Source organism: Petromyzon marinus, chromosome 59 (assembly GCF_048934315.1).
Source record: "Petromyzon marinus isolate PM22_M1 ecotype Great Lakes invasive population chromosome 59, UKy_Petmar_22M1.pri1.0, whole genome shotgun sequence".
In the NCBI taxonomy this organism is placed as follows: domain Eukaryota; kingdom Metazoa; phylum Chordata; class Hyperoartia; order Petromyzontiformes; family Petromyzontidae; genus Petromyzon; species Petromyzon marinus.
In genome coordinates, this window is record NC_133725.1 from 17463520 (window position 1) to 17475728 (window position 12209).

The following is a 12209-nucleotide window of genomic DNA, read 5'->3' on the forward strand; positions in this document are numbered from 1 at the left end:
CTCTGATAACGCTTGTCTTTGTGCTGTACACCTTTTGGCGTACTCTGGTCTAACATCGTTTTTGAGACGAGGCTCAAAAGAAAACTGTCTCTGGTGTGGACCAATCAGTTTCAAAGACAATGCATATATTATCAGAGTATGTTTTTTGTTTGCATTCTGACCACAAGTATTATGGTTAATGCAGACATGATTCCTTGTAAAAGGTTTCAGTTTGGTGTTTTAACATCTTAACACCTGTTTTGTTGCCAGAAAAAAAGGGAAAATCTATTCTGATATTTTGGTACTGGCAAAGGAGGTCCCATGATATCCCACGTTATAATGCCTTGCTCTGTGAGAGCCACATTTAGTCACGACTCAGCTGTGGCTCAGTCTCTAAAACTCAGGCTCAGCTCTCGCTCAGCCGTGGTTTGGCTCAGGCTTGAGCCGCTCAGCTGCTGTTAAAGATACATGAGTGGCTCAGCCGTGGCTTGGCTCAGCTTCTGGGAATCCTGAGTGTGGCTGGGGCCATGCTCGGAGTCGGCTCAATTCACACATTAGGGAATCACTACGTTCAGGCAACACCCCAAACCCCCTTCTATCCCTTGCTTATTTGATCCTCTTCCCGATCCTTTCTGGAACCTTCCATGAGCGCGGTACCGGAACTCACAATGCCATTACACTTGGGGAACGTATATTTATTTATTTAATTCGGAATAGAATTTGTTTCTGGTCATTCCTTTAGCAAGTCTAAGTCATGATTCATTTGTGGATTTTCTCTGCACAGCTCCAAGGATGATACATTTCAGAGAAAGGAGCTCCAGATGGCTCTGGAACTTCAGGGCGAGGGCAGTGATGAGGAGTACAACGTCATCAAAGTCCTGAACCATTTTGACTTCAGAGGACACCACTGCATTGTCCTGGAGCTGTTGAAGTACGTACCATGTGTTCCCACCGCCCCCCCCCCCCCATAGCGTGGTTAACTACATTAGCTAAACTAAAACTTTTATTTAACAGGTAAAGCCCACTGCCCTATCAGTTATTTTTCACAAGCGGCCTGGCTACAAATGATAGCTAAAAAAAATGGCTGATGTGGAAATGTATAGCAGCCAAATACTCTAAACACATGTTTCTAAATGTGGAGGGACAAACCAGAGAACCCGGAGAAAAATCCACGTGACCAGGGGTAGAACATGCAAACTCAAAATATACATGCGTCACGGTCGGGATCAAAGCCCCGATCTCTTCCACACCAGGGGAGGGTGATAACGTCACACCACCGGGGCTAGATGTTACTTTTGGGATTCCTGTGCCACCCACGCATTGTGATACTGTGGAGCTGTAATGTGTCCCGGGTGCACGAGGCCACTCCTCTTTTCTCAATCAGCCCCGCCCACTTTTATATAGCCACGCCTCCACTCGATCAGCAGGTTGGCTGCAGCGCAGTGGTGACGCTTGTGCCCCTCGTGAAAATCCCTGAGTTCGATTCTCAACTCGGACGCCTTTCTGCGTGGAGTTTGTATCTCCTAATGGATAATTCCACCACCCGGAAACAGAGCCAATGAAAGCAAGTGGACAGATGTGCTAACTGATTTGGTTTATCAACAAACCGATGACCTAAACCCACACTGAGCTATGAATCATATTAGTCGTGAATGTGCAAATATCATATTAATATTGTCGTTATCAGAATCCACGCAGTATTGCAGGGTATGACACTGACGCTGCTTCGTTGTTGTCATTGTTGTTGCTGCTGCTGCCTCTTTCACAGGGAGAGCCTCTATGATGTGATTACGGAAGCGGGGTTCCGGAAATTGCACATGGGGATGGTGAAAACTTACACCAGGGGCATCCTCAAGTTCCTTTGCCACACCAAGGCCAGGAGCATCATCCATGCAGACATCAAGCCAGTGAGTGGACACAGCAATCAGCGTGACTTTGTTCCGGAGTTGTGTCATTATTGGGGACTCGGTCCATAGAGAAAACTAACCACGTTGGTCACAGGGTCGATGTGTTAGCTCTGTCCGTCTATCTGGAAGGAAGCAGGGTCACCTTACCTCTGGTGATGATCTGGTATGAATTAAACTGTTGTGTAGAGTCGTGTCGCTATTGCGGGACTCACCACAGATAAAACCAGCAATGTAGATGACAGCGTTGCCCCAAACTTTGGGAAACACAAACCGGAGCCGAAAAGAATGATTTTCAAAACGTGCCAAACACGCGTTTGAACTGACAGCTGCCCGTTGTCAGCTTCCATGCTGTGAATGGAAAACTTCCCAAGACAAACGTGCGGTGGAAAGCGTCACGAAATCCGTGCGCCCTCGAGTGTGTTTTTTGGTCCGTAACTCGTTATCGGGCAGCTGTGAGCAACTAGGATAAGTTGTCTATAGAGCCGCACCCTTTTACTTAGATGGTGCTTCAGAGAGCTTTAAATGTGATGAGCCTCGACTAACATCGCTCATCTTGACGCATTTGAAAGGGGCACCCCCAGTGGCAGCTGTCAGAAAACAGCGAATGTTGCACTTGACTCAAGGTTGATGACGGCGCTACGCCTCACCTAGTTCCCCTGTTTAGTTTGCACCGTGGTACGTGATTGATCCACTGCTGGCTGAATGCTATCGGCGTAACCTCCGAGTGTGAATTACTTCTGCCTTTCTTCCTTTAGGAAAATGTTCTACTCAAGGATACCGTGACTGGCACCATCAGGGTCACGGACTTTGGCACCAGCTTTTTTGTGAAAAGGCAACGTGAGTAACCTCACCTGGGTGTGAGTTTCTGCGTGTGGGTGTGAGTTTCTGCGTGTGGGTGTGTCTGTGTTCCAGTGTGTGTGTGTGTGTGCAAGTCTCTTAGTGTCTGTACATGTGACAGTGTGTGATAACGATGCTGTTCATGACACAGTGAGTATACACACACACGTACTTATATATTCGTTGTTGTTGTGCAGCTCTGCATGTGGGTGGGACCCTGCCATACCTCTCTCCGGAGGTATTGCTGGGCTACAGATTAACGTGTGCAGTGGACATGTGGGCACTGGGCTGCACAGTGGCGGAGTTGGCGACCGGCAGGAAATTATTCCATTCGGACAGCCGCGATGACCACCTCCCGTGCTGCATGGAGGTATTTCCAACTGGACGTTCACCCGCTCGTGATTCCCCCCTCCTTTCTTGAAGTTGTAGGCTATGGGGGGGGGGGAGCCAGGAGAGGGGGGGCGATTGGCTACTTGGTGATCTGGCGAATGGCAGCCATCGTATGTTTTATGCGTGTACACGTGTGTGTCTTGAACGTGTGGGGGGAGGAGTGGTGTAGCGGTTAGCGTGCTCAGCTACAAACCCGGTAATGCGAGTTTGATTCCAATTCACGGCCAACATCAGTGAGGATTATCTGAACCGGTACTGGGCATCCCCTAGTACAAATCAGCCTCAAATGAGTACCTGGTGCCGTGTGCACCTGCTTCAATATGGCCAACTATCCCCTCTCTGTGTGTACCACAGTCCTGGCCCTCAACAGGTGCCGCTACTGTTGCTGCTGCTGTTTCTACTCACTACTAAAAGCACTTGCCCCTACAGTCTGCTGCGGCTACACGGGTGACTTTTGCCTTTATCTCAACCATGTGCAGATCCTTGGGTTGCCTCCAAGATGCATTATGTATGCAGCTCCTGACGGAATGCACTACTTTGGTTAGTTGAAGGGTGGGGCGAGCAACTGGACGGATTCAGTGTTAGGGTGTGGCCTGGAGCTGTTGTAGTATTTTGGGGGGGTGGCCATGCGGGGGGGCCTCTTTGTATTTTCAATTCCTTGGGTGAGTGGGTGTGTAAATGGGCGCGTGGGCAAGTGGGTAGGTGGGCAAAGTGGTGGTTGGTGACTGTGTGTCTCTCCTGCTGTGCATGTCTCCTGCAGATCGTTTGGGCATGATGTTCTCCCCAGTCAAGAGAAGGGTGCCAGGGAGCTTGTCACTTCACGGGGCACTCAAAAGCCACGACCCGGAGTTTGTTGACTTTGTCAGCTCCTGCCTGCGGTAAGAATCATCCCCCACCCCCTCCCCCCTCCCCATGAGGATTTCTCCCACCAAGGTGATCAACGATCGCCCTCCACCGATCACCAGGAAGATGTGGAGCTGAGTTAACCTGCCGATAACCAGTACCACCGGTGTTAAGATCGCCCTCTTTGGAGGTCCGTTAAAGATGCTCCTCGGCAGTGCGAGGCTCAGGGCATTATTAGAGTACCGCGTATTGAAGGATTGCCGCTGCTACCAAGACTACCGCTGATGCCGTGCGATCCTGGACCTCGTGGGAGAAGGGAAGGAACGTCAATCCTCTCACCACGCCTCTCTCAGCATGTGAGCCACGTGTGACCCCGGTGCGTCTCTCAACAGATGGGATCCGGATTGTCGTATGACGCCAGCGCAGGCGCTGGGTCACAGCTGGCTCCGGACCGTGGCCACCAGCACCACCAGCAACGCCACCGCCACCACCATTGCTGCTCCTGGCAGTGTACAGTGTTTTGGAGCTGCTGAGTGACGGTAAGCCATGAGTTGCTTGTCCAATGTTCAAGGCAGTCCATAGGGAGGTGTGGGGCCCGGGGCAAGTCACAATTAAATCGGAAGTATTACCAACAATACAGGGGTTTTTTCGGTTAGATCGCATAGATATACATGTGTTGTTAAACTCACCACCACCCAACACAGCCAATTAGTAAGGTGTATCATGTAAACAAAATGTGCCAATTAGTTACTAGATCAGCACACCAGTGTTGGAAAGTAAACCCACCACATTTACTATTCGAGTACGACATTTTGCCGGGGATTGCAACCAGCCTCATAAGGTGACGGCCAGAATTGTGGAGAAATACTCCTGTTTCGGTCTTAGTGATAAATGTGAATGTGATGTCATCATTTGTGAGCCAATCTGGTGCGAAAGCCTACGTGTTAAAAAGACATTTGATGTCTGACACCGTGACATCGAAGCACAGGGCCGCCAAAAGCACGGTGCCTGGGGCGGTTTCCTCAGTACACCGTACCCGGGGGACGGCTCTGCTCCCGTTAATGTATTTATATTTATTACTACTACCCTTATTTAGCCAGCATGAGCCTCACTCAGTCTCAAGACTCTTTTTCAGTAGAGTCCTGCCAAGTTGTTTGCAGTACAGAACAAATTTGCTTTTGCTACTGCTGCTATGTGATCCCAATTGAGTGATTTGGAGGTTCAATTTCTAACACTGGCGAGGATGTCCATCCAACACTGGTTGCGTGGCGTGTGTCAGGGTTCAGTTACGTGGAGGAAAATGCCAAACCCAAAGGAATGAAAGTTACATTTTAATGTACAATTTTATTGAGGGACTGTGTGTTGTCTTGGAGGGGTCTGGGGCTGTTTTTGTTGATGTTTTGCTGCCTTGCCCAAGTTTACATTTAGTGTTGAAAATCTGGCAGGATTTTATGTACTTTGTGCTTATGTGCTCAATTTTTTGTGACTTGCTTACATTTTTACACGTTGCACTCCTCTTGTTTGTTGTAACTTGCTGACCCTGTGCCTCGACTGCATATCTGTGAAAGAAGAGCTTCATAGCTTATCGGATTCCTCTTCATCCAGTCTAAATAATGTATTCTGATTTTGGAAACCAATGCAGGACAAAACGGGGGGGGGGGGGGGGTAGAACACACTCCACATTCCACACGGAGAAAGTGGCCCAAGTATGGGAATCAAACCCAGGTCCCTCTTTGACTGAGTTCCAGCCCTGCTGCCTGCAAACGAACACATGTACAGTTCAAACCCCACGTATACATTCGGTTATATACGGATGTATTTTTATAATTGGTTCCTGGGTGAGGACAAATAATGAGGCAGCCATATCTTTACCATGTAGCCCTTCATCCTTTGTGATATCGCAAGACTAATGCCCATTCTGTAACCAGACCCACGATGGGCAAAGGTATGCTGCATTATTGCACCATCGTTATTAGCCTGGTCAATCTATCTCTGCACACAGTCCGTACGCGGACGATGGTGGGGGGGGGGGGGCTGTGATCTCTGCTGTAGCAGGAAGTTGGAACGGTGTCGTGCGCATCTCTTTATAGAGCGGAGCCGGCCCTGCCCCCATCCTCCGCGCTTGCCCTGGCCTCTAAATGGAAGCTGACGTTTGTGGTGGAAGAGGAGACCCTGGTGGAGGAGCTGGTGGTGCAGGAGGAGACCCTGGTGGAGGAGCTGGTGGTGCAGGAGGAGACCCTGGTGGAGGAGCTGGTGGTGCAGGAGGAGGAGACCCTTGTGGAGGAGCTGGTGGTGCAGGAGGAGGACACCCTGGTGGAGGAGCTGGTGGTGCAGGAGGAGACCCTGGTGGAGGAGCTGGTGGTGCAGGAGGGGGAGGAGACCCTGGTGGAGGAGCTGGTGGTGCAGGAGGAGACTCTGGTGGAGGAGCTGGTGGTGCAGGAGGAGACCCTGGTGGAGGAGCTGGTGGTGCAGGTGGAGGAGGAGACCCTGGTGGAGGAGCTGGTGGTGCAGGAGGAGGAGACCTTGGTGGAGGAGCTGGTGGTGCAGGACGAAGAGGAGATGGAGGGGGAGACAGAGGAGGTGGAGATGAAGAAGGAGCAGGAGGAGGAGATGGTGGTGCAGGAGATGGTGGTGGAGGAGAAGGAGATGACAAGGAAAGAGGATCAGGCGATGGTGATGCAGGAGGAGAAGAGGAAGCGAGGGGGCCTGGCCCGCATAGGGAGAACCATCCGTTCACTCCTCCGACGCGCGCTGCTGTGTGGTGGCCGGTCCACCACACAGTAGAGGTGGTGGTCATGGATCGTTGTGAACCACGACCACTATCACCACACCCACCACATGCACACTCCACACATACACCCCCCTGTGATACCCACCACCCACCACACACACCCTGCACCCACCAACCCCGTGACACCCACCACACACTACACAAAGGGCTAGGGGTTTAGAGGGTTAGGGGTTTATAAAGTTATGGGTTTAGAGGTTTTGGGGTATTTTGGGGATAAGGGGTTTATATGTTTAGGTATTTCGAGGGTTATAGGGTTTAGGGGTTGAGAGTGTTAGGGGTTTAGGGGATTCTAGAGTTAGGGGTTTAGAGGGTTAGGGTTTTAAGGGTAAAGGGGTTTAAAGGGTTAGGTGTTTAGAGGATTAGGCTATTAGGGGTATAGGGTTTTAAAGAGTTAGGGGTTTAGGGGTTCAAAAAAATATGGTTTTAAGGGTAGAGGGGTTAAGAGGGTTAGTAATTTAGAGGGTTTTGGGTTTAAAGATTTTGTGTTTAAGGGTTTAGGTTAGGGGTTCAGTGGGTTAGAGGTTTGGGGGTTTATGGGTTAGGATTTTAGAGCGTGATGGGTTTAGACCGTTATGGTTTTAAGGGTAAAGAGGTTTTGAGGGTTGAGTTTTAGAGGGTTACAGTTTAGAAGGTTATGGTTTTAAAGGGTTCTCGGTTTAGATAATTAGGTGTTTAGAGGGTTTATGGGGTTTGATTGTTAAAGGGTTAGTGGTTTAGAGGGTTAGGAGTTTATAAGGTTATGGGCTTAGGGGTTTAGAGGTTTTGGGGTTTTTAGGGGGTAAGCAGTTTAGAGGTTTGGGGGGTTTTAAGGGTTATGATGTTTAGGGTTTGAGCGTATTAGGGGTTTTGAGGGTTAGGGTTTTAGTGGGTTAAGGGTGTAGAGGGTTAGGGGATTAGAGGGTGAGGGGTTTAGAGGGTTGGGGTTTTCAAGGTATTTGGGTTAGGATTTCAAACGGTGAGGAGTTTAGACGGAGAGGGTTTTAAGGGTGAAGGGGTTGAGGTCTTTATTTGGTAGAGTTTAGGTTATGGGTTTAGAGGGTTAAGGGTTTAGAGTTACTGTCGGTGTTTAGAGGTTTAGGGGGTTTATGGGTTTTGATTGCTCGGTGTTTTGGTTTACAAGGTTACGAGTTTGAGAAGGTTATGGGTTTAGAGGTTTCGGGGATTAGAGGTTTATAAGGTGAGGGGTTTAAAGGGTTATGGTTTTACAGGTTTATGGGTTTAGACAATTTGGGGTTTAAGGGTTTAGAACAGGGGTGGGCAAATTTTTTGACTCGCGGGCCACAATGGGTTCTAAAATTTGACAGAGGGGCCGGGCCAGGAACAGATGGATGGAGTGTTTGTGTGAACTAATATAAATGGCATGTAAAAATAATAACATGAAAGGATTTGGCCTTTAACAGGTAGCAAAGCATTTATTTGCAAGGCAATTTAACAAATTGTACGAACATGAACATACAAAAACATGTCGTAACTCCCGGTCAAAGTCCGCCATCTAATGGGGAAATGGGGGCATTACAGGAGAAAGGTAAAATTTAATTTAGTAATAATAATATTTGTACAAGTTCGGCGGGCCGGATTAAAAAGCCCAACGGGCCGTATACGGCCCGGGGGGCGTGCTTTTCCCATGTCTGGTTTAGAAGGTTAAGGGTTTAGACAGCTAAGAGTTTTTGGGGTTTATGGGTTAGGGTTCTAAAGGGTGAGGTGTTTAGACGGTTGGAGTCTTCAGGGTAAAGTCCTTTAGAGAATTTGGTGTTTAGAGGGTTAGGGATTTAGAGTGTTAGGGGTTTAGTGGTTTGAGAGTTGAGGGTTTAACACCTAGACTTTCACAACTAATATTGGGTTAGTCTCCAACACTAAATGGCACTTTTTGTTGATGTGACAAATTTTCCTAATTGGCTGTGTCAGGTGGTGGCTGGTTTAACGACACATTTATAGTTACACAATCTAACCCCAAAATTTTTTTTATGGGTTTAGAGGGTTAGGGGTTTAGTGGGTTATGTGTTTAGAGGGTTAGCATTTTAGGGGTATAGGTGTTTTAAGGGTTAGGCATCTAGAGGGTTAGTTCTTTAGAGGGTTGGGGTTTAAATGTGTTGGGATTAGATTAGGGATTTAGGGTTTTAGAACGTTAGGGTTTTGAGGGTTAGGGTTTTAGAAGTTGAGGATTTAGAAGGTTGTGAGTTCAGAGGGTTAGGGGTCTAGAGGGTTAGTTCATTACAGGGGTTTGGTTTAGATTGGTTGGTATTTAGAATATTAGGGATGTAGGGTTTTAGAAGCCTAGAGTTTCAAGGTTTAGAGGGTTAGGGATTCAGAGGGTTGAGGGTTTGATTTTTAATGGCTTCGAAGGTTAGGGTTAAAAGACTAAGGGGTTTGGAGAGTGAGGGGTTTTTGGTGGGTTAGGGTTTTAAGGGTAAAGGGTTTGAGAGGGTTAGCGGTTTAGATGGTTATGGGTTTAAATGGTTAGGGATTTAGATAGTTACGGGGTTTAGAGGTTTTAGAGGGTTTTATTTGTTCGAGGTTTAGTGGTTAAGGTCTCTGTGCGAGTCCAACAGGTTTATTTTAGTCTATGGTAAGATAAAAACAGTTCAGTTTAATTTGTATATATTTAAACAATTTGTTTACCTTCCCTGTCGTGTTTTTGTATTGTATTTTTGTTATGTTCTGACCCGCCCGATTGGACGTCTGTGAAAACAGATCGTTATAGCTCATCAGATTCATCCAGTATAAATAAATATTCAGATTAAAATTCTATTGACCTCTGTGCGAATCTATAGATTTCTGTGTGAGTTTTTCGGTCTCTTGAGTGTATGGATCTCTGTGTGAGGCTATTGGTCTCTGTGCATGTCAAAAGGACTCTGTGTGAGTCTATGGGGTTGCTGTGTGAGTCTGAGTGTCTGTAGGAATGCATGGGTCTCTGTTGGAGTCTATGGGTTTCTGGGTATGGTTGTTTGTGCGAGTTTTACATGCACAAATGGAACTTAAAAAGGTCATTGAGGGTTGCAGAATCCAAATTGAATATTAAGTTCCCCGCAGTGCAAGCCAGCTCCCTAGTCGTGTCATCAAACAGCCCCTGTAATTCTTTATAATAAAAGACTTACTCCAAGAAATCCACACTGAGTCACAGTAGGGTCCTGAATTGGGGTTTTATTTTATAATCTTTGGTTTTATTCGGTTAAGTCACGTAGGTAAAAAATAAATTAAAATTAAATAAAAGAATAAATTAAAACACGACGTTTCGAAGGCAACACAAGCTTCCATCTTCAGGTGGAAACAGTCACAGCAAAAAATCGCTGCACCAAGTGGCGAGGCTCTGGAAACCTCTGGCTTAAATACAGGTTATGGGAGGGGGGGGGAGGAGCCATGTAGGGGGACCTTGGTGGGGTGAGGGGCTGACTTAATCCGTCTTTTGTTGTGTAGAGGGTGTGGGGGGAGGGTCACTGTGTATGTGCAATAGAAACGGAAAAATAGAAAAAAATTAAAGATCGGCAAGAATGTGCTGTAAGGTGCGGAGTAGAAAACCGTGGAAATAGAAAAGCTTAAATGCAGGTTAAGGGGGGGCGGGTGGGAGGAGCCATGTAGGGGGACCTTGGTGGGGTGCGGGGCTGAGTTAATCCGTCTTTTGTTGTGTAGAGGGTGCGGGGGATGGGTCACTGTGTATGTGCAATAGAAACGGAAAAAAAATAGAAAAATTAAAGATCGGCAAGAATGTGCTGTCAGGGGGAAGTAGAAAAAAGGGAAATAGAAAGTTCGGAAGGAATATGCTTGGTATACCACTACTTGAAATTGCTGTTAGAAATTAGTTGACGGTTGGTATGATTTAAAACGTCCTTCCAGTGGTTGCTTAATTTGAAACTATCCTCTCGGTTGAAGGTATGCCTGTATTTGTATATCTGAATGGCTTGGTGAACACATCTCTGGTGATAACCTATAGGTTTACAGAGAACCTTGGTATCGGAGAAGACAATCTCATGATCACCCATAGCGTTGTGACAATGATCAGCCACAGCAGAAGAATTCGTTCTGCCGTGTTTCAAATCTCATTTGTGCTCGCGAATTCGGTCAGAGACATGTCGCTTTGTCTCCCCGATATAGCAATCACCACAGGTACAACTCAATTTGTAAACCCCGGGGTACTGTAAGTCAGGAATGACATCCAGGATCAATTTAAAGATCATACTCGGCATTCTGAAGGTCCTCCGTGGTCTGACAATGATCACGTTGCCATGTTTACGCTTCTTACAAATATTTTTGCCCTGTTGAATCGATCACCAAACCCAAGTGACGGTAATGTTACGGTAAAAAAAAATCTCAGTGGGTGACCTCTGGGCAGAGCATGACCTTGCAAACAGACGACCAATCGAGTGAAATAAACATGGGAAACGCACCTCGATGAACAAGCTGACTTCCCTGTGTGTTTGGACAAACTCATTCATCACAGGCAAAACGAACATGTCCCGAATGCCCACGTCCTTCAGGAACTGCATCTGGAGGTGTTGGCACACCAATTGCATCACCTAGCAAAAGAGGAAAACAGCAGGAACGACGTGAATACATCATCGCCATGCAGCAGTCTACGCCCGTCAATTTCTCACAGCGGTAGTAAGGTCCTTAGGTGTCTGGGAGCACAAGGCAGGTGCAGGTGGGTGAGTCATAATTTCCATCCCTGACGCCAAAACTTATTTCAGGCTGTGCAAGAGATAATGACATGGGTTAATTGTCACACAAGCCAATTAGAAAGCTGCCATGCTGTTAATGGTTAGTAAACTGAACTCACAGACCATAGGTCGCTAAATGGGTACACCACAGTTAGCTGATCGGCAAGTCACGTGTGATGCAGCAAAGTGTGGCTTTCAGCCGGCTCTTCCAACACATCTGGTCAACGTGGAAAAGTAGAATATGGGACCTTCCTGGTGTGGACTAATCAGTTTCAAAGACAATGCATATATTATCAGAGCATGTTTGCATGTTCACCACAAGTACGTGTGGTTAATGCAGACAGGATTCCTTGAATGAGGATTCTGTTTGGTGTTTTAACATCTTGACACCTGTTGTATTGCCAGAAAGGGTAAAACCTATTGTTATATGGAAAAGTAGACCAAATACTCGTAAAGAGTTCGCTCTCATGAAAGTCTTTTCACCAGCGGTGGTGTGACCAAGCAATTGCAGAGCTGCACTTTTATATAAGTCAGGTCAGAGCCAGATACACATTGGAGGATAAACATCCCACGGTGGCTGGGCAATTGTTGTGCAATAATGTCAGGTCAAACTTACTTAGGATATTTACAGGTGCATTTTATTCATGCCGTATATATTAATGCACACATTGTGTAGTAGTGGTATTATTATTAAACTCACCTTTAATGACGATGACCATAAACATGATTAAGAGTAACTAGTAATGAATGTGCGACTGTACGATGTGGACGTAGCGGAGGGGCCCCCCACGGTGAGCGGTGACGCAACGC